This window comes from Stegodyphus dumicola, chromosome 4 (assembly GCF_044657685.1).
Source record: "Stegodyphus dumicola isolate Sdum_Otavi_A_Nest chromosome 4, ASM4465768v1".
Taxonomy (NCBI): Eukaryota; Metazoa; Arthropoda; class Arachnida; order Araneae; family Eresidae; genus Stegodyphus; species Stegodyphus dumicola.
Genome location: NC_140771.1, coordinates 112,950,222 through 112,970,262, shown reverse-complemented (window position 1 = coordinate 112,970,262; position 20,041 = coordinate 112,950,222). Strand labels below are relative to the sequence as shown.

The 20,041-nt window shown below is 32.7% G+C and overlaps 1 long non-coding RNA gene across 1 annotated transcript in view; it reads left to right on the top strand.

Annotated features, from left to right (window-relative positions):
• Nucleotides 1-3,518: 3,518 nt before the first annotated feature.
• LOC146997643 (uncharacterized) overlaps nucleotides 3,519-20,041 on the top strand; it is a 229,969-nt gene continuing 213,446 nt past the window's right edge. Inside the window, exon 1 of the long non-coding RNA XR_015040509.1 lies at nucleotides 3,519-3,775. This is a non-coding gene — a long non-coding RNA (uncharacterized LOC146997643). The remainder of the gene's footprint in view (nucleotides 3,776-20,041) is intronic.

Genomic DNA, 20,041 nt, shown 5'->3' with positions numbered 1-20,041 from the left:
AATGGACCGAAATTGTTCCCTTAAAACTAGCCTCCGCGAAATTAGTTACTGATTCTATTTTAAATAAATATATTTTAAAATACGGGGCGCCCCTAGAAGTTATATCGGATAATGGTCCTCAATTTGTAAGTAATATATTTGAAGATATGTGCCAAAAACTGGGCATACGTCATTTAAAAATGGTCCCGTATCGGCCGCAATCAAATATAGCGGAACGGGTCAATAGAAATATAGTGAAAATTATCCGTAGTTATGTTAAAAATTTTCATAAAAACTGGGATAACTATGTCAATAAATTTGCTTTCGCCCTTAGGACCGCAAAACATGATACACCGGGCAAAACTCCTACTGAGTTATTTTTAGGCAGAAAGATTATAACGCCGTTAGATAAATTATTTTATGTGCAACAAAGAGCCCCAGAATTTAAAATGGGTGATATAGAAAAACTAATTAAGGAAGCAAAAAAGAATACTGAAGTAGCACAGAGAAAACAGAAACTATATTATGACTTGAAACGACGGGGAGTAACTTATAAAGTAGGGGATGAAGTTTTAAAAATTAAGCATTCACTTTCTTCAGCACCAGAAGATAAAACTGCCAAATTTTTTCCACGATTTGAAGGACCATATGTCATAGAAAAAATAACTCACGCTGTAGTAGTGTTAAAAGCTAGAAATGGTGAAACCTGCTCCGTAAACATTGATCAAATTAAACCCTACTATGATCGTAATAAAATGCAAATATTTTCAGATATTTCGCAGGATCCGGCACGGCAGACACCGCAGGCACAAGCTCCAGAGGTGGAAAAACGACAAGTACAAGGGCAAGCCATTAAGAGGCAGGAGCAAGTGAAAAGAAAGTTTCCCCGCCGGAAAATTGAAGGTAGCAAGAAAAAGAAGCCGTTACACCGTCCAGAAAAGAGAGCTCAAGAACACCCCCAGAATGGAGAAGGGAGAAGGACGACGTATGCAAAGAGAACCAGGCGAAATGACGGCAAGTATAACCCGGCTCTAAAACGGAAGATCTACTCATCCGACAGGACTCTCCGCAGCAAATGTCGCCGAAGTGCGGAAGGGCCACCAGCGAAGGAGGAAAAGTTACAAGGAAAATTTGAACGGCCAGCAACGAGGTCCAAGCAGGAACACGAAAGAAGTTTCCCTGTTCCGACAAGACCAGCTGCCATCAAACGACCAAGACCACAGGCAGAAGCGAAAAAGAAGGTATTCAAGGGTGACCGAACTGGAGAAAAAAGAAAGCATCTAGAGGAAGGCACTGAAGGGCGAGCCCGTACAAGAAGGAGGATAAACCAGGCTAATATCTGCAGTACCTTTAAAGACTGGGCCCAGAAAAGAATGTCCGAATATCACAAAGATAAGTAAAATTTTATGTTACTTTGCAAACTTAACCAGTTCGCCGTTAGGAAAATCGTAAACATTTCGTGCCATTTTTCGCATCCAAAGGTAAACTTTTTGTGTCTAAAACTGGGTTCAGAATATTTCTTTCCCCCTTTCACCACCTGTGAAAGCCTATTTAGAAGTTCTGTTCAGAACAGATTGAACAGCGTACCTGTCACACTGAAGGATGGTGAATACCGACCCCCTAAGAAGCAACATAAAACACAAAGACTGGTATAATCCTTAGAGCAGATATTTTTCCCTTTGCACCCACCCCACTTCCATTTCCTGCACCTAACCCCAAATCTATTTCAATGTAAATGTAATTTTTAATTATCAAGAAAAAGCTTTATATAACGTAAAAATAAGGGCATTAGCTAGTATTTGAAATATCCTTGAATTTTGTTTTACTGTTTTCTTGATGGCCTGTAACAAAAGAGAAGAATTGAAAGGATAGCATTCAAATCCCTTTGTCCGTTAATAGAAAAGGAGAAAGCCGTTGCGGATCCCATAAGATATGTTGAGGGGGTAGCTTGTCGAAGAAAGTGTCCCCATCCTTTACTTTCCTGAAACAGCCCCGCTGTGATCCTAATGCAACACCGCTGAGAAGATAAGTAACCCATCAATCACCCCTTTTGATTTTCGACTCATTCTGTGGGGGTTGGAAAAACGTCGCTGCGTCGTATGTGTCTCGGGGGTTACGGTTCAGACCAAATTTCACCCCGACGAGAGTCTGCCGACGCTAACGGATGACGATGCCTTTTCTGTGAACGTATTTCTCTCGGGGCAAACGGTGAACTGGTTAAGTTAATCTTTCATTCTTACTGCAAGTGGCAGATTTGAAGAAGTTTTACCTCATGCGAGGTCTACCTTTATCGCCAAAAGGGCGAGAAATGAGTTGTTACTGATTTTGGTATTATGTTTTTCAAATACTCCCGCGTAAATCTAAAGTTGATGTATAATAGCGTTGTGTAAAGACTTAAATATTGTAAAAAGTTATTGTATAAATATTATTTAAAACATTCTGGCAAGAAAGAAGTTTTAGTCTGAAAGACGTTTTGAAATGTAGTATTTCAATGTAGAAAGAATTGGCACTTGCTTTGAAAAGAATAGAAGTTAACAATGTACTACTAATGTATGTTTCCAAATGTGTAAAATTAACAGCATGTTAATATGTTCTTATATATAATGTGAACTGTTATTTTAAATGTTAAGAAATACCGTGATATGGTAAAAGTGAAAGTAATGTTAAATTTTTTTTTATTCGTGTGACTGTAAAAAGACTAAATCATGGTGAATATGTGTTAAAGGTTGAATGATGTAGTTAGGCTCTCTGACGCTACAATTCAGAGTTAGCCACTTTCAGAATAGTACCTCAGGGTTTAGAGTTGAAATTAGGGTGTGTTACGAGGTCTTGGTATGTTGAATTTTAACACGTTAGTGTTTTGATTGTAGGAGGAAGTGTTGAACACATAGACATAAACACATTCGTGTTTGGTGTTCTTTTACAACACATGTCAGAGAGCACGGGGAGAGATAACTAAAATAGTTATGAATGAAATAAGAATGTTAAGAGAAATATAATTATACATGTTACTTGCCATTTCATTGTGTAACATTTCATTAAACTAGTTTTCCTTCCAGATCTCTGGAAGGAACCAGATTTGAATAAAAGCTCCTGTTTAGATGCAGTACAGATGAAAAAAATTGTGTGTCCTGGGAGCTGCTATTGTAAAAACAAATTTCTTTCTTTTAAATTTCTAGTTTCTAGCGAAAAATGTTTGTAAAAGATTGGCCTCGCGTTAGATTCTAGAGCTAAAAGTTTTCAACAAGGTCGTTTTAGACCTCAGTTTCAAACTAATTAACTCTGGCGGGAAGTATGTAAGGATCTTAAGTTTTACTAACGTTTATTTTATTTTAAATATTTACTATCACTTCTTATTTTCTACTTCCGGCCAGAATTATAAGCGTTAATGTATTTATGCAAAGTTTGTCTGGCGAACGCTAAGTATTTAAGTTGTGGCTTTTTGCCAAGCGAGAGAGAGGAAGCAGTTAGTCGAAGCAGGTCGCTTACCTTAGAAGTTTTACTCATTTGCTGGTTGCCTTCCAGGCCAGAGGTTTTAATCCTCTTGATAATTTTTAAACGTATTGTAGTGTTAGCAGTTCTCTGTACTACACACGGCTTCCTGTTAATATAAAGCCAATCTTCCACGTTTATTATTTTAAAGTTAAATTAGAGTTTAGTTAAATCGAGATTTTTACTCTAAAAATCGAGATTTTACAGTTTTTAAAAATCTTGTAATTTTATTGAAATTAATGATTCAGCTCAGTCACTTCAGCGTTTTGCATCACTTTAGCAGTTTGTTCACTTCAGCAACAAGGTTTGTTTCAGTTGGATTTCTTTTATTTTTTATGATAAGGAATATGATTTAATTTGCAATTTTATTAACGACATTGATTTATAAAAATGAAGTAAATTAATTTGTGTTATTTTACGTACAGTTTAAATATTCTTAGAAAATACAGTCCAGTGTTTGAGAATATAAGGATTGCTGGTTTGATAAGTTTAAATAAGGTTATCGGTGATTACGATGATGATAAGATATGAACTCTTGCTTCTGTTTATGATCTTTTATTACACGTATTTTACAAATGTTAATCTTTAAATTGAAATTTTATGAGGTTATATAAACATATAACAACTTCGAGTAGATGCCTCTATTTTGAATAATAGAATTATTTAAATAAAATAATCTGTAAAGCAAATAATTTTGTAGAAAAATTTGTTATAGCTTATATATTGTTTTTGCATTAATTACGGAATTAATCCCTCTAATATATTAATTTTAAATTACTTCGAAGTGTTCACTGGTAGATGTATTACAAATAAAGTTACTTTAAAAATCATCCAAAAAGAAGCGATTTCAAAGTTCATTATGCTTTATTGAAAGAAATAAAATTTAGGAAATTTAAGTAATAGTTAAAAATCCTCAGAAAAAAGTAATTGTTAAACGAAAGTTCTTCAGATAAAGTACGTATTCCCCTAAAAACGAGCAAGAATAAAATGTCTTCATACTGGGGAAAAAATGCCAGAAACCTTTCGTAAAGTTTACATACAAAGTAATAAAATAATTAAAAATTTCCTTCTCGTTTTTTTTTTTTTTTTTTTTTTTTTTTTTTTTTTTTTTTTTTTGAGTAAGCCTAGCAAACAATTTGAAAAAATCCTTTATGAAATACCTCCTTTATTTGACTGCATTTTCAAAACCGTGCATTAAGTTTCTATTAAACAATAGTCATTTCTTTGAACTGCTGCAGCAGCAGCCGGAAATTCTCCCTTGAGATGTTTTTGACGTTCCGGAAAACGCTCAGGAAAAAAGGATCGGATGTGCTCTCTTAAAGTGTCGTTCCTAATATCTTATGCATATTGAACTTGTATTTTTTTTCTTTCCTTCTCAAACAGGGGGAGCCTTTCTGTACACTAATATCTATATATCTATCTTGTTCCCTATATAAAGCGCAATACTCCAAACTGATATTTGAGACTCTTCTTTCGAAACTTCCATTGAATTGTTTCTCTTCAAATTTTATCGTGTTTCAACTTAAAACATTCTCTCGATCACCGGAACAAAACTCTTGATGTTTTATTCCAAAACAAGAGCATCTCGAGATCAGTGAAAGAGGGATCGGTTATAAAATTCCTTTTAATAACTTTAGGTAAGTAATAACAATAGGCCGAGTAGTTTATTCGCAGAAATAAACCATGATGATAAGTTTCAGGAAACAATAAAACTGCATTTTGCTTTTAAAAAGTGATAGATTTGTAACTATTGTACAAGAGACTGAAACAAGAAAAATTAACTAAGACTTGACTCATGAATCTTTCTACTGGCTCACTAGTAACTGAATATCGAAATAGCTGAGAACTGGTAGTTCGACCTCGGTTCAAATCTCGTCAAACAGGCTCGATGCTTGAATATTTTCTCAGCTTGTCATATGTGTACAAGAATACAAAACAGATTCCATTCGAAAGTTCTCTCGCAAGATAAACCTTTCCTTAAGCAGATAAGGCCCACCAACGGCCGAGCGGTAAAGTCGCTGAACACTAGGAGTTCGATCCAAAGTTTGAATCCTGCGAACGGGCTGGCTGCATGAGCGTTTTCGTGGTTTTCCCCATGTGTAACGTGTATACGAACCAGTTTCCCTTAGAAAGTCCTCCAGGAAGGCATCCCTCCCCTTAGACAGATAGCCCTCGAAGCTTTGCCATAATCACACACACACACACCTTAAGCAGATAGCGGCCGCATACTTTGCTTAAATCAATTAATACACTCTAATGTTATTCTTCAACTAATGCTCGCTAGGAGAAATCGCAAATAGCGAATGAAATTAATGATAATAATAATACACATTTATCTAACAAGTTAGCCTAAGCTTAAAATATATAAGTTATATTAGATTATTAAATTGTAAGATTCTAGCTAAGTTTACTTCGCTCGCTAGATCTTTGCTTGAACTGTGAAGCGGGTGAAAAGACCACTTTATTCAACTCAAGAACGAATTTCCAGACGGCCCTCCTGGTGCTTACAAACTAAGCCAATACTTTTGACTGGAACTTAGAAATATAAAATTAAAACTAAATAATCAGCCGAAGCTACACAGCAATAATTGACGCTAGTTGGCTCTTAGCCCTACCACCGACGTAGACAAACCGCAATTAATATGCACCGCCATAAAATAATTTAAATTAGCTAAACAACGTGGCCGAAGGGCAGAAGTAACTCGGATACCAGCTTAAATAGTATCTTTCTACCTTACTTTTCACATCACGCGAAACTGAAGTATCCTTCTGCCAGGAAACGTAAATGAGGGAAGATGGAAAAGATAAGTAATTGAACAAAACTGGTTAAAGGTATCCGACTACGTTCGATACCCTAATTTTGAAAAATTGTACAAATAAATTATTTTTTGTGTTAGTAGCAGAATGCTACCTAAAATGATAGAAACAGGTTATAACCGTATGATTACAATATAATTTTAGTTTTTTTCTCACATTTTGGATCAAAAATGTATTCAAATTTCAGTATCACGAGATTAGTTCCCTCAAAATTATTATCAATATTTTACTTTAATTTTTTTTACTTATATTAGCATAAGGAATGAAATGGACTAAACTCTAAGTCATAAAGCAAAATGCCTATTAAATATACGAGTACTTGTCTGAGTACATACACTAGCTATTTTTCGAGAAATTTTTCTTTCTTCATTTACAAAATTGTCTGCAAAATTCTTAAATATGTATATAAACCTAAACTTTTAGTCCATTTAATTCCTAATATTCTATAGAATATTTGTGGAAAGTATCATAAAATTGCTATAGTAATATTTTAAGTTACAGTGTTTTTCGTATTAGAAATGTTGACAAAAACAAGTTTTTCAAAAAACAAATTTCAAGTTTTATCTTTAGAAAATATATTAGAATTAGATACATTGTTAAAAACTGTCTTGTTTTGTATGTTACACGTTCTGTTAACTCTATTTTAGAAGATTTTTTCCTTAAAGAAGCTCTTAATTTTGTTCTTGTTATTTTTGCGTAATGCAAAAATTGTTGTTTTGAATCGACAATCCGAGTTTTATCAATACAGTTATATCCCTTGACAGTATATTGAACAGGTTTCATATTAAGTTTTTCCAATATTTCTAACATACCCAAAAATCTATTATTAAACTGTATTACTGCTATATAGGAACCACGACACAATATTATCAACTCAGTAAACACTTGTTTTAGTATGATACTATACAATACATTATTAAAACTCTCGTTATTGTTTCGAGTTTCAAAACGCACTGGACAGAATAATGCAAATAAAATACATATTTTAGAATTTCGACATCGAATATTCTATTACCAGTAGCATTATTAGCTTCATTATAATTTTCATAAAATGTTTAATTGTTTCCTAGTTTCGATTCACTGGCAGAAGCTTTCACAGTATATCTGTCTCCAGCAAATTGCCGTTTTTTAAAACGAAAAGTTCCACGCCGACCCATTACGACGTTTCCTAAAATAAAAATAATTTTATCACAATTTTAAAATAACAAAGCAGAATGGAATAAAAAATAATACTGAATAACTGCAAGTACGCTAAATCAGAGTGTAATCAAATCAGAATGTAAACACAAACAGAAATGTTTTGAAATATTTTTCTGAAATTTCGAAAGTAATCTATCTTCCTAGCACATAATAATAATAAATATCATATTTCAAAATCATCTTTTGAATATCGTCTACAATATTCAAATGAAATATTCTTGTTTAATGCAATCTGTGTCTCTTACATATGGCGTAGAACAAAAACAGCCATAACTCTACATCTAATCACCGTAGAGACAAAACAAAAGTAGTTTTTCGAAGCTAAAAATATAAGCTTTAAATTAAAGTAATAAAAATTGTTGAAAAATTTCTTCATAATTGACGATTAGAAAGTAGTCGGATTAATTGTAAAAATAATGGTTCTATACAAAGTCATTAAAATTAAGAAATTAATTGCTAAAATATTTTACTATTTACGCTTTTAAATTAAATTAAATTTACAGGGATATCTGTACAGAATTGCACATCTTTTTCTCATATACTATCTCATGGTTGCTTTATCCTAATTTCAGCGTTTCTCGAAGCATGATTTCATACCAGTAGCATTATTAGCTATTATTCGATTATCGAAAATAAAATTTAAAAAATAAATTCCTTAAAATCTCCTTGTAACTAAATGTAGCTTAAGTTTTTTTTTTTTTTTTTTTTCATTTTTCTTTTTTTAATAGTTTCGGGAAACCTGATTTGTTACAGATTGAAATTAGATTATACCATAGAATCTAAATATAAAGTTTTCTCTTCTTAACAAGAAGAGGATCGGTGTCCGCTTAAATTAGATTAATATTCATTCAACTTCTATTCGTTTGCTGTCATTAATCTCAGTTCTTTAGGTCAGTAGCTACAGAAAATAAAAAGGTTCATAGCCTTCTATGGAGATGGGATTTCTTTGTTAGGTTTTCTTGAAGAATTTGCAGCTAGTTTCAAAGCTGCAACAGAAGTGACGTTATTGAAATACGGAAATCTCATTGCAGATTTATATGATATTTTAATTGCTATCAGTACAAAACCAAAAGGATTTCTACATTAAATCGTTTTAATGTCGTTACTATTTTTTTCTTACATTCAATTTGTTTCTCTCGACATATTCTGTATATTAAGAGTGCATGTGATAATGTATGTTTATAGATGTTTCCTTCAATCATATCTACATCTTCTCAGTTTATTATTCCAAAAGTGAATTTTAGTCTAGAATAGGGATTTTGCGTTGGCTCTGTATAAATAGCGTATCACATTTCAATTTCTTGTCATCAAATATTATCGTCCTGCTTTATTTTTAAAGCATTTAATAATGTAATATCTGCATGTATCTATGTGAATTCCTCACAATGTGAAAAAATGACGGTATCTAAAACCTTCAAAATTTGAATAACGTAATCCTCCACCGCAACACGTGCGCCCAAACATCGGCCATCGCATCGAACATTTGTAGAGGCCCTAATTTTGAGTTTCGAAATTATTTTATTATTTATTTCATATTTTGTAAAACTTTAATGGATTTTTGATAAGCAAACTCAATGATCTCAAAGCGAGTTTTGACAACACTGTTTGAAATACAACATTATTATTTCAAGTGCACGAGACTGCTGTCATTCAGAAAAGTGTAGTTACCTTTCAGTTTTAATGAGTTATCTGGGCTGTATGAAAACAATGTGTAACAGCAGTTGGAAATAAAATGCTTTTATCTTCCACGCGCCTGATGTTGCCATTCAGTAAAGCCTAAGATGTTGTTAAATTTAATATAGAATTTTATTGAGAAATAAACAAAGCGATTTTAAAAAAATCAAAGTAATTCCTAAAAAATATTCTTTTTTCTATTCTTTAAAGTGATTGATTTAAATAAATATTTATCAAAATCATGAGATGTTTAATTAGAAAGTTACAGTATTTTTAAGGAATTACGTTAACCGGATTCATTAAAATCAATATATACGTTTTTTATTATAACAATTTCGGACGGCCAACCGCGCTAGCGGGTAGCTTTAAAAGAAATAATAGAGAGAATATAAAAATAGGCATGGAAACCTCTAATACTCCATCGGGAATCCTAAAGATATGTTGCTTTTAAATATTTTGTGATTTTGCTATTGAATTGCATTTTATGTGGTGTAAGCGCGAAGAACGTGACAGTTAATAAATGAAGTTTTCATATAAAAAGTTAATTAAGACAAAATAATATTAGTTAATAAATACAAAAATATTTAGCTATCTTACTAAGAAAACTGAATATTGATATGATGAACTGAGAAAAGAATTAACACTGCATCGTGAATTCTACACGTATGTTGCTGTGATGCTTTTAAACATTCTGTGATTTTTTTTGTTGAACAGTATGAAGCATAGGTGCGAAGATAATGATGCTTATTAATAGAGCTAAACACACTGGACGGAATGGATTAGGAGATGTGACAGCAATAGTGAACTGGTAGACTGCGAGCTCAGGGAGAGCGTAAAAGACTTACTCTTTCGACAAACTCTTTTGGGGGACCGTTATAATCTGAAACATTTCAGTTTTTTTTTTTTTTGTTTTGTTTTTTTGTTTTGTTTTGTTTTGTTTTGTTTTTTGTCATTTTTCTGCGTGTTGCTTATTTAAACTTTTACTATTCCCTTTAATCTTCACCAGTGAATGTGATTGCACATTTAAAAACAATTTACGTAATAGCGTGAAGCATTACAAAAATATTGCGGAGAATCTAACGTTGCGTGCAAAATGCATACGTAGAATATTTTTAATCAAACGCGTAACTACGGAGATCGGAGATGTATATGATTTGATAAAATCCTCGTTTCAGAAAACGAAATTATGATGGAACGGAAATGTTAGGTAGATAAGTGGGTAGATGTGAATGATTCAAATGCTCTAAGAAATGTTTTGAAGTAACTCTAGCTACCTTCAAAATAAAATTGCTTCTCTCCTTTCCGCAAAACCATAAACAGGGGGGGCTCTAGCTTGGGAAGATCAATTATTACAAGCTCCTTTTGCACGTAGATATTAAGAACTCTAAATATATCTTTGAGATTAATTAGATGTCATCCACAGGAAAGGAATTATATTAGCGGTATGCACGCCCAAATTTGACACTATAAAACATTTTCTACCACGATAAAAGCAAACAATTACGGTCGAAAATTAGTATTTTGGATTATAGATTTTCAGTTAATTACTCAAATTAATCTTACTTATCGTTTTGCTTTTGGATCGCATGCCTTCATAATCACGCAAATTTAAATAAGCTGTTTCAAAGGTCTTGAAGAAAACTTTTCTATTCATAAAACATTGCAGAAAACGGAACTAAATGTTAGACGAGGATAATAGGTAGCAATGGCTCTTTCATGATGTAGTACAATAAATACCAAATAAAAGATGCAGCTACAAACACCACGGCCATCAATTTGAATTTAGTTAATACAGAAGGTATGGGGTACAGGAGTTTGAGCTAAGAGATGTAACTGCACGCTTAAAATTTAATCTTTCCATACCTTGTTGTCCTAAAACACAAAATTATTTTTTGTTAAAAGGATTTAGCTGATTAATTAATTTAATATTCAGAAACGTTTTGATTAAAAACACTAAAAAACGCTTTGGAAAAATGTCTAATTTATTTTAAGCGATTCCAAATTTAGAGATGGATGACCTTAAAATTTCTATATTTTCAAAATGTAATGATTTCGGAATTTTTTTTTGTTTTGTTTTTTGTTTTATTTATGTTTTAATGCCACTCTGTCGAAGATTTCAGTTAGGTTGTAGAGTTGCGCGGCTCCAACCTGCACGCAACCAAGAGGTGACTGTTGAAACTGGAATTTAGACAGAGTCTTGCTAAGGGTTTAAGTCCCTTTTTATTCAACTTAAGAAATTACAATTGCGTGCTCTTGACGCTCTCAAACTACGACGACCCGGCGGTAAAATAAAAATAAGAACCTGAAAAGAAATAATAACAAGACTCTAACTACGAGGCTCTCTAAACGTAACTAACTTCACCGCGTTTTACAATACCGCTGCTAATTCAGCAAACTTTGAATATCACGTTGAAAGATTAACAATTTGCCTAGGCAAGCACACAGGCCGAAACGCTTGATTCTTCAATTTCTGGCTAACTACTTCCGCGCTCGTGAAGTAAGAACAGCACACCTCGAACTCGTTTCCATTCTATTTAACTCAGACTACTTCCGCTGATAATTTGAATCCTTGCGCGTTCTACTAAAATTTACATGCTCTGGCATTGGCAGTTCCAGGGGAAAGTAAAGCTTGACAGGAAAGATAGTTTAAAATTAAAATAAATGTAAGTTAAAATAAATATAAACCCTACATTTGCCGCTGCCAGAATTTGGAAAACTTGGAAGCAGGTCCTACAAACGACCTGTTGTAAAGTTTCTACAATTCTGAACTAACTCTTAAGAGCCTCGTTTACACAAAAAAAAACTTATGTAACAAAAGGTATACTAAATTTCTGTAGATACTTATATAAATCTCTCTTCTTACAGCAAACATTCCTGGACTTCAGCAATCAATCTTGTTCTTTTCCTTCCAGCATCTGGAAGGAATAAGTGTCAGTATCTTTCTAAATACATTATAATTTACACTTTCTTGACACTGAATAAATTTTTGTTTTTAAACGATTAGTTTTCCTTAGTTACTGCTTACTTCACATTCATTCAATTATTCAAACATTAATTTAACTTAATTAATTAGGCTCTCCACCATGTGTGGTGTCAAACGGGAATATTCGTGTTTTAGTCTTACATTACTTCCCCTAACCACCATGATTTGTTAGAATTCAACGACAAAATAGACACACCTTACTCGACATTCTACAACTCGATGAGCTACTTTAACATTCTTAAAAATTCAAGTGTAGGTGGAGAACCCTACAAAACACATTCATTCTAACTTCCCCCTCATTCATCTTTAGACATGCAGGCTTTCGCTCCAAAGCATGATTTTATCTACAGTTTAATACTTAAATTCGAATTCATTGCTTTTAAGCATTTACTTTTAGCATCTAAAATTTTATGCTTCTAGACAAAATTCTACTTTTACATAACATTCAAGTATTTACGTATATTTACAAAATTTTAATACATATGATTTTTACAATTTACCATAAAATGAATAAGAGAAAATAAATTTTTCCTTTACTCATTCTTCGCCAAGCTGGCGGCACTGAAACTAAAATTCTTATTAATACAATAATACGAAGTTATTTTTATCTTCGGCCAAATTTTGGATTTAACATAACAGAATTAGTCTTTCGACCAACAGAAAATGCTTGTTCTTAGATTTTGTGCTTAAAGAAAATAATATTTTTGCCTTAGCTAAATAAAGTAAAACAAAACTAAGTCTCAACCAAAACATATTGATTTTCGTCAAAACATAGAACTTCGTACTTACGCATAACATTTCGGAACAAAAGAAAAAAAAATATAGAAGATTTTAACTTATCTTTGAGTTTTCGATGATTGAAACTCCGTCATTCTTTTCTGGCAAAACTGTTCCCACGTTATAGGTTTCATGGACGTCAATCTTCTCCTTACTGACCTCCGAGTGTCGTCGACATTAGTTTTACTTTTGCGTCCTCTGCATGCTGGCCTCTTGGCGTAGCAATCGTCGGGTTGCTGTCTTTTTCGTTTTTCACTTGGACGGCTGGTCTTGACGTCCTCCGGTCTGGAGTCCTTCTTGAATTTTTTCTGTTGTTGCTGGTCTTTTTGTTCCTCCTGCAGTCTTTTTAGTGCATATGTGGCGATGGCAACTTTTTGTCTTTCAGGCACAGGGTAGAGCTGGAAGTGATTTTCTAAACCTTCTAGAAATATCGCCACCGAATGTTTTACGTCGAAATTGACGTTTGGCTTAATTGACGCTCTCAACGTCTGGCCCAGGTATCCAAATCCTTCCAATTGGCTTGCCATTTCTTGGTGTTGTCCCGCGGCTTCCATCCAATTTTCGGCCATTTCAGTTCGACAAGTGTTCGGGCGCCAATGCAGAGTTTCGCGCTTCCAACCTGCACGCAACCAAGAGGTGACTGTTGAAACTGGAATTTAGACAGAGTCTTGCTAACGGTTTAAGTCCCTTTTTATTCAACTTAAGAAATTACAATTGCGTTCTCTTGACGCTCTCAAACTACGCCGACCCGGCGGTAAAATAAAAATAAGAACCTGAAAAGAAATAATAACAAGACTCTAACTACGAGGCTCTCTAAACGTAACTAACCTCACCGCGTTTTACAATACCGCTGCTAATTCAGCAAACTTTGAATATCACGTTGAACGATTAACAATTCTCCGAGGCAAGCACACAGGCCGAAACGCGGGGTTCTTCAATTTTTGGCTAACTACCTCTGCGCTCGTGAAGTAAGAACAGCACACCTCGAACTCGTTTCCATTCTATTTAACTCAGACTACTTCCGCTGATAATTTGAATCCTTGCGCGTTCTACTCAAATTTACATATTCTGGCATTGGCAGTTCCAGGGGAAAGTAAGGCTTGACAGGAAAGATAATTTAAAATTAAAATAAATGTTAGTTAAAATAAATATAAACCCTACAAGGTGATTTGGTGTACTGATAATAATAGCTTCGATATTACTGAATAAAATAATGTAAAATACTTTTCCTTTCATACTGGTTTGAAATTTAAATTGAATTTCTCTCACATAAGCGTTTTTCTGCAAGTCTTGGTTTAGTACCTCAAAGTATAAAAGAAGGTTTTAACTATTGTCCTGTGGTCCAAGCAAGTAACCTATCTTGGTGTTACACTTGTCCAAACATACCCCGCTCTTCCAACACAACACTTGCCATATATGCAGATAATACTGTGATCCTCGCAAACGCATCTCTGGATTCAGTTAACCATCCACTACAAAACCACATACATGCACTGGAGCTGGAAAATAATGATCAACGTCCAAAAACCGGTGGTGGTCATGTTTTTATACCGAACAGCTATCATCTTTAATATTTGCATGTATAATACTGCTATACCGTGGTCCAAGCAAGTAACCTATTATGGTGTTATACTTGACCGAGATTAACATCGAAGCCTCACATTACACATCTAAGTTCTAAGTTTCGGAAGTGTAAAGCTACTCTTCACCCCTTAATTCGCCCGAACTAGGTTTCATACCTTGATAACAAGTTACTCAGCTGTAAGGCTATGCTGTGCCTTGTTATTACTTATGCCTGTCCCGTCTGGGGTTTTGTATGTAAAACCACGTTTCAGAGATTGCAAATTAATCAAAACATTATATTACACCCAATTGCTCGAGCTCGCTGGTTCTACCGTAATGCAACTAACAGCTTGGCAAAAAACCTATTACTGTATTTATTGTAAAATTTTAACTGTGTTTCCAGGTTAAACTCCTCAAATCCAATGCCAAATTATGATCCTTATCATGCAGTTAACAGAAGACGGTCTGTAGCCGTTCTTAGACATTTAGAGTGGTTATTGTATTCATTTGTTGTGCTCTTATTTCATTTTGCTTGTATAGTGTTATAACGTGATATTCTGTTTGTGTTACTATTTGCACTTTATTATTTGGAACAAAGTCCTTAGTTTTCAGTGCTCTGGTGCTTTCCTAACTTTGAGCCAATAGCTGAGCTTCCGCCAGCCAATCGTTAAACCTTCAATCCCGTGTACCATTTGCTCCCACGTCACCATCGGTGCTTTTTATACAAGCTTCGACATCGACGGCATGCTTCATTTCATATAGCCTTTATTACGAACATCTTGCCATCATTTGTTCACCCTAGAAGGAACTGCTACAAAAACAATTTTGTTTATTATACGTTATTATATTATTTATATGTTATATTCTCATGCTATATTTATCACATATCTTGTTAGCCCGGAATAAGGAATAGGGCAAGAACCACTGTTTTGTGGCCCGCAACCACCTAAGAAGGAAAGTTTATACTTTTTCAATGTTTTTTATTTATTTAATTATTTATTTATTTTTTTTTTTTTCGAATTACTTCTTATATTTTATCAATGAAAATATTTTAATTAAATTATAATAATATAAATAAAAATTATATAAATATTTATTAATTAACATTTCAAATTATTTATTATGTTTTATTAATTCTAATTATTTAATTTATTTTTATTTATTATTTATTTTTTATTTGAATAATACACAAGATTGCTTAAGAATTTACTTTCTCTTAAAATGCTATATTATTTTATCTCGCTGAATACATATGATGAGATTAATTACAATTTAGATATGCCTCCTAATTAAAATTTCACAAAAACAACTTCGGTGCAAACTGTGCAATTTTTGCCGAATGACTTTTTAATTTACATCAGTTTAAATTTCATAAATTCTTTTCAACTTTGTTCTTTAAACGGCAACAAGATGCATCCATTTCCAGCGATAAGTAGTAAACTAAGTCCTCTTATTTAATTTATTTAGTGATTAGAATGCATTTATATTTTATAACTTAAATTAATGAAAACTTAAGAAACAGTTTTGCGAAAACCTAAACTGAACTTTAGTATTTTGGCATTAGGAGTTGGAGCTAACCAAATACGAAGAATTATTTTTACTATAACAAAGGTGCAAAACTTGTACTCTTCAACTTCCTTCATTTTTCAGTTTTTGCGAAACATTTATTTCATATTTTCTCTCTCGTGCATTATTCTGCAACATGAGTAGGATACAGCTTTGTTAATTGAAATATCTTGACGATTCTTCACCGAAATATTACTTTACCTTGTGTATGCATTTAACGAACGAGCCCTAGAAAAATTTAGACTGATATAAAAGCTTTTGTTTCGTAAAAGCTAAATTACGTTTTATAAACCATCCACATTTCTCATATATTATCATGTCGTACAATATTCATTAAAGAAGAACAGTAAAAACTTCTTTTAAATGTTCCTCATTCTTTCGAGAAAATACATAATATGAGTAATGTAATGACATCATTTCAAGTAGAAAATTTATTTCTTGCTACATTTTAAAATTAAAATATCCTTTTTAAAAACTTTTACAAAAGATGATCGCAATAATAAAGACAGGAGTTCGATTTCAAAGGCACAGAATGAGAAAACGCTTTTAAAAATTCTTACAGGGTAACGCACATGGAAAATTTAGAAAAAAGAATATTTACTCGTGTTTTCTTGATTTTTGGTAATATAAAGCATTAAAATAAAAATTAATATGTTTGATCTATGCACCTTAATTTGTTATTTTTGTTGAATTTTAATTTGGGGTGAAGTTGAGGGCAGCGTAGTTCAAAACTTTGTTGCCTATCAAAAGAGCATAAATGCTTAAGTGAAACCAAAACTTAAAGGGTACTTTCTCTGATCTTAACAAAACAGATGAACAGGATATGTTAACCTATGACACGTGAGGAAAAACATAACTTGAAGAAATAGAAGATGGATAACAGGGGTTGATTAACTGGTATGTTGCAGGTACTTGGCTGCAACAATTCCGTAAAATATAAATGCTGTCCTAGATATTCAGCAAAATTTTATTCCCTTTCTAGTCTGCGACAGCTATTTGCTATGTCAGGATTCCATGCATCACAACGTCGCACCAGGCTAGAGAGAAATCACGGCTGGTGGTCACGTCGATAATCAGGACACGACACGTACCCTTGATAGGCATATCGGGAGGATACACAGTCTTCACAACTTTTCTTGGTTTCTACTGCTGGACTATGTACCGCTGAACTTTTCATCTGTCTAGCTCTGCACAGCCGAGAGAGAGAATGCAAATTTCCCAATAATTTTGAATGCGATTCGAATATTTAAATTAAATACGAAGATATTTAAATTCCTAATGTAGTTTTTAGAAAGGATATTTTAAATCAAATTTATGTATTTTATGGTATTTCTTTCAATTTTATTTTGTTCATATATAGTATGTAAGATCAAAATTAATTAAGATAAAATATTATTTTAATTTCCGCTAACCGATTAAGTATCTTATTTTCTTATTTGACTTGGTTACTCCTAATTTCCAAAAATCGCTGGTATAAACTATATTATTTTTAGGATGGATAGTGGAGCAAGAGAAAAATAGGTGTTACGAAAAGTATTTTTAACTATTAAATTCAAAAATTAAAGCCACCAGCTTCCATCTTAATTTTTTTTTCTCTAAAACTTGTAAATTTACGCGATCTGAGCTCTTTGTTAAAGATCAATAGCCGCTCATAAACATTAGCAAAATAATCAATTTTTATTTTCACAAATATTCTTTTAGCCACAGACATAACAAAATTAGTCATAAATGATGCTTTTTAAAAGGAGTATTAGTTGTATAGGTTGTTGTATTTAATAGAATAAAAATAAGTTCCTATAAAAATGTAATTGTACCTCATTAATTCTTCTAGAGTTGATCGATTTATTAGCGTATCTACACTTTATGTAGTCAGTATTTCCGGGTTCATGTTGATCTATTTTGAATTAAAATAATTTTTTACGTCAATCTGCTGTCTCTAGCACCAGGTATTTTGTCTTCTTGTTTCTTTGATTTCTTTAATTTTTTACGCAATTTAAGAATATCATCGTTTGTTTTTTAAGAACTCCTAGTATATGGCGCATTTTAATATTTATGAAAAAATAATAAAAAAATAAACCTAGATTTTCAAAGTGGAAAAGTGGATAGCATTGACTAAAGGGCAAAAGTGGTGATTCACAGGGGATGAATTCAGGGTGGTCTATTAGCACTAAGAATACTGAAAAAACTTGTTTATAGAAAATATAATGAAAGTTTTTTATCCTTTGAGTTTACTTGAATGGATGTGAAATGATGGACCCTGATGGGCGAATTCGCACCAAATATTGCTACCCTGCTTTCCCTTGCTATTTTCTGGAAACCCTAAACCCGCTTTGCGGAGAAGTTATCTTACCGCGTCTGGGCATTTTGTAACAATTCAATGAGTTATTTATCGTGTGGGTTTATTTGAAATGGAGATGAACTGGACCCTCAACCTCAATCTGTTGTTTGTGGTGAACTATTATACAATCTGTTGTTCCCGTGAACTAATATCAAATCAAAGTATGAAAGTGCCGTTTATCGAAGATAACAATTTAAAACATTAATTTGAAAAATATTTAAAAATAAAATTATCGAAGTTCAAAAACAGTAAAAAGTAATGAAAGGTTTTGTTACTTCATGTGAAAAAGCTTTGGAAGTTAGTTGCCTAGTAAGCCTAAGAACTGCTAAGGCTGGGCAGGATCAGACTATTGAAGGAAACATTATATTGCCAGCAGCTAAAGATATCGTTTTATTATTATCATTTACATTATTAAAAAAGCGGCTAATGAACTTAATAATATTCTGGTATCAAATGATACAGTTAGTCGAAGAATTCTCGAAATGTCGAATCCTATAAAAGAGACACTTATTCGAAAAATAAAGCACAATGAATATTTCGCATTGCAATTGGATGAAAGTACTAAAGGGACTGTATTAAATTATTTGTTTACATACCTTTCTAAGCAGATAAATGAAATGCCAAAGAGTATTTATTTTGTGAAACTCTTCATGATAGCGCAACTGCAAATGAAATTTTCAAAGTAATTGACAAATTTATGTGTGAGAATGATATTGCTTGGAATAAGTACATTGCCGTATGCAGTAGTGAAGCTTGGACAAGCACTATGCATTAGTGCACACAAATATTATTATTACATAAGCAAATAAAGAAAATCGCACCTAAAACTACATTTACTCACTGCTCCATTCATCGTGAAGATTTAGTAGCCAAAATAATCCCCAAAAATCTGAAGCGTTTTTAATCAAGCTCTGAAAATGGTTAATTTTATTAAAAGCCGAGCTTCGAATTCAGAAATATTTACTATTTTTATGCCAAGAGATGGGCAATTAACATGAAACACTTTTGTTACATTCCGAAGTAAGGTCCAGAGGCAAAATTTTAAATCGCCTTTTTGAACTTCGATCAGAAATTCAAATTTTCCTCGTTGATTCAAAATTTGAATTGCAAAATTGTTTATTTAGTGAATTATTGTTGACACTTTTAGCACACTTAGCTGATATTTTTGGAAATTTAAATGAATTAAATTTAGGATTACAAGGACAAAGTGTTCATTTGTTTACAATTAGAAATAACGTAAATGCAATAATAACAAAGTTCATCTAATAATCAAAGATTTGGATAATAATATGTTAAGCTTTCTACCATTTTTAGACAGTTTTGTAACCGAAAATAATTTGAAAATAAAAGAAGAATTAGCATCCTACATTACAAATCATTGCTTTTCATTGATAAATAATATTCAACACGTGCTTTGCTCGGAATTATGAAAAAGAAAATTGGATTAGAAATACATTTTCTCCAAATGTACCTGCAATTCTATCTCGTGAAGAAAAGGCACAACTGATAGAAATTTCCTGTGATCAAACTGTAACTAAAGATTTCAAAATTAACACACTTGTTAACTTTTGTTTGTACTGAAAAAAAATAATTTAAAGGCATTTCAAATAAAGCTATTACATTTTTATATCCTTTTTGCAAGACCTAATTGT